The sequence below is a fragment of the Microtus ochrogaster genome, chromosome 10 (genome assembly GCF_000317375.1).
Source record: "Microtus ochrogaster isolate Prairie Vole_2 chromosome 10, MicOch1.0, whole genome shotgun sequence".
NCBI classification, from domain to species: Eukaryota; Metazoa; Chordata; class Mammalia; order Rodentia; family Cricetidae; genus Microtus; species Microtus ochrogaster.
Genome location: NC_022016.1, coordinates 53,004,197 through 53,007,672, shown reverse-complemented (window position 1 = coordinate 53,007,672; position 3,476 = coordinate 53,004,197). Strand labels below are relative to the sequence as shown.

At 52.6% G+C, this 3,476-nt stretch overlaps 1 protein-coding gene across 5 annotated transcripts in view; it reads right to left on the bottom strand.

Moving 5' to 3' along the window:
- Ptpru (protein tyrosine phosphatase, receptor type U) overlaps positions 1-3,476 on the bottom strand; it is a 74,606-nt gene that overhangs the window by 59,860 nt on the left and 11,270 nt on the right. The gene's annotated exons all lie outside the window — the stretch shown is intronic.

Here is a 3,476-nt window from a genome sequence, read left to right as displayed (position 1 = left end):
TGCTGGGATTAAAGGCGTGCGCCACCACCGCCCGGCATTAGACTTGTCCCATTTAGACGACTGGGAAATGGAGGCCCAGCATAGCATGATGCTAAGCACCAAAGGTTGAATGTCACTATCTGTTCAGGTGACAATGTGACGGACATCAAGGGTATTCATTCACTGCCCAAAGTCAGTCACCTTCGATCTCTGTCCCCAGGGATGTGACATAGTATGGTTCTGTGTGTTCTGAACACATTCGTGACTAGATGATGCTAATTCTGATGACTGGAGACCAAGATTAATAATCTGAGTGATGCCAGGTGGTGGTGGTGCACGCCTTAATTCCAGCATTCTGGGAGTAGAGGCAGGCGGATCTCTGTGAGTTCAAGGTCAGCCTGGTCCACAGAGTGAATTCCAGGACTGGTTCTATAGCTATTGGGAAACTCTGTCTCAAAAATAAAACAAAACAAAATAATCTAAATGACAGGGAAGTGAAAGAGGGGCCTGAAATACGTGCAAACTCCTCAGTTGGTGGTGAGGTCCACTGTATCTCGCTGGTTCATCAGCACCTGGAGTTGGCACCAAATAACCCCACGCTGCACTGGTTCAGGAAGGGATCTGAGCTGGGTCTTGTACCCACTCCCTAGTCATAGCAGCTGCAGCTCCAGCAAACCAGTGTTGAGAGAACTGGCAGGAAGTCAGGCCAGGCCCATCCTGCCTGCCTGTCAAACCCATTTGACTGATGAGGTGACCAAGGCTTTGCGAAGCAAAGGCATTTGCCCATGGTACAGAGCAGCGGCTCAGGGGTGGATGCTGGAGACGGGGACGGACTTGGGATTGAATCTTGACTTTGCCATTTGCCATCCCTGGCAACGATGGGCAGATTGCTTCCACTTTCTGAGCCTCAGTTTCCCCATCCGCACATGGGATTGCTGAAGATTTACATCAACGCGTGTGAGCACTCAGGAAACACCAGCTCAGGTGTGCCACTTATTCCCGTATGAGAGAAGTAAATGGATTTGAAATTATGTCCATCCAAAGCCCACACTCCCCAGAAATATGAGAAGGGGCAGGAAGAGTTTCTTCCAGGTCTCAAGAAACGGGGGGGGCAGAGGGCAGGCCAAACAATAAGCATCTAGGTAAGTGGCATGGGCAGGGCAGGCAAGGAGCGGCTTCCCTCTGAGGACTCACTGTGTGTTACCATTTGCATGTTTCCACCAGCCCTGTAAGAGAACCCGGCACATGAAAACACGCAAGCAGAGCTAGGCACGCCTGGGCTTGTCACTGTTGGGGTCTCTCGTCTCCTTGAACCCCACCAGAGAATGGGAAGCAATGAGATCTGCATGAGCCTGCACCAAGCATACTGGGGCAGGGGAACTGGTGTAGGGGACCCATGGTACTTTCTGCGTGCTTGTTTGAAAAGCTCCACTCAGCACTGAGCCCTAAGGCATGAGGTAAGTGAGCTTTAATGTCATCTGTGTTGGGAGGGCCCCCGTTTTCCTCTTGAAAAGGTGGTCAGTGAGTGGTCTTCCAGGAGGAGGGGAGCACTCACTTCCTGCCCTTGGAGGTCCTGGCCAATCACTGGGACAGACTGTAGGAAAAAGTATGACTTAGATCCCAGGCTGGAGTCAAGGCCCTTTTGGTTCCTACACAAAGGCAAAGTGGCTGCCCCAGGCATCTCCTCCAGTGCCCTGACAAGCCTGAGGTAGCCAGTCAGCCTGTGGTTTCTCTCCATCAGTCCTGAGGCAGGCACATGACCAGACAGGGCTCCGATCCCACCCAGAGCTTACTGACCTCAGACTAACAGCCAAACTGGGGTCTCTGCTCAGACCACAATTACATGGTTCCTCCAAGTGACTGACCCTCCGTAGGCTGACCTTAGACAGAGTGGCTCCCTGTTGATCGTGCCTGGCCAGAGTGACTCCATCTTATCCATACGACACTCCCCTAGATGTCAGTCAAATAGCCACTAGCCTGGCTGACACCTGTTCTCTCTGTGTAACCACAGTCAGACTGACTGATTCCACCCTGGGCGACCTCTTAGCCAGAGAAACCATTCTCAGATCTCTAGTTAGCCCCAGCTCTGGGTCTCTAGGCCAGGCCCAGGTCAACTCCATCTCTTAGAGACCGCCTCAGCTCCTCCCCCAGCTCCCCCAGGGATAGGAACAGCCAATTCCTCCTACCATGGCTTCAGCACCACCGCAATGGGGCGCATTACCACCATGCCCGCCCGGACTACACTGACCAACCTGAGTGAGGAACTCAGCATTTAGGAAATAGCGCTGTCTTACAGACCAAAAGTGTGTGACACTCAGGGGCCACACAGAAGCAATGTGCGGACGACACAAACTAAACCACCTGGCTGTACAGTGAGAGCAAACACAGACAAAATAAGATCCCTATTTGGTCTCTCACACCAGCCATGTCTCCCCAAATGGCGCGGCGTAGGATGAGCCACGATGGGCTCTGTAAGAGGCGCAAGAATGATTAAGGGCAAGGGGTGGAGTTCAGTGAGAGAGGAGCTTTGTCTAGCGCGGGTGAGGCCCTAGGTTTGAGCGCCAACATGGGGAAGGGGGCTGGGGAGAAAAAGTTCTATCTTGCTTTGGGGGGCTTCCCACCTGAACAAAGGTGAGGAAATGAAAGTTAAGAAGGGTCAAAGTTATTGCATTTAGAAAGGACACACAAAGAAAAGGGGTGTCAGCACACCTGAACTGAGCCAGAGGAGCTCGGGTTGACTAACATGATGGGAAACCAGAGACTGAGGCCAGTTCTTAAAAAGTCCTGGATGCCAGGATAAGGAGTTCCATCGCATTCCTAACTGGGGAGCCTTAGGAGGTGCTGCAGCAGAGAATGCCTGGATTCTGATAGTTCAAACGGGCGTTTTTTCCCAGAGTGCAACAGGTCAAGAGCGAGCTAGGGACAAAGCTACCATATGGTCCGGAGCCTGGTGTCAGATTAGCAAGAAAGGAGCCCTGAAGTCTCATCCTGAATACAAACAGCACACACTTCAGTCAAGAGAGTATGCACATGCATGTGTATGGGCACATGTGCGCGCGCGTGCACACACACACACTCATTCCCCAGCCCAACTCAAGTCCCTGAGGCACGCTTGTAAATTAGGCTGGGGACAGGGAGCGAAGACAAGGTCCCTCTTTGAGCACTTCATCTCTGTAGAGAGCTTTCAGAGAAGATAGATGGGTGGAAAGCAGGACCCCAGTGCTTCCCCCAGCCTCAGCTCCAACTGGCCCAGCAACATTCCTTTGCTAATCTCCCCAATCTGGCCAGGCGGTTGCCTGAGCAACCGTCAACCACAATTTGGGAAGAAGGGGGATGGTTAGTTTATCCACATCCGGCATGCTCTGGGCCTGATGATGTCAGAGACCAGAAACTTCTGGAGGGGCCTGGGAGAGTCTCTCCAGGGGTCTCCCACTTCCTATCTCTCTCTCCACCACCACCCCTGCGTGTGTGTGTGTGTGTGTGTGTGTGTGTGTGTG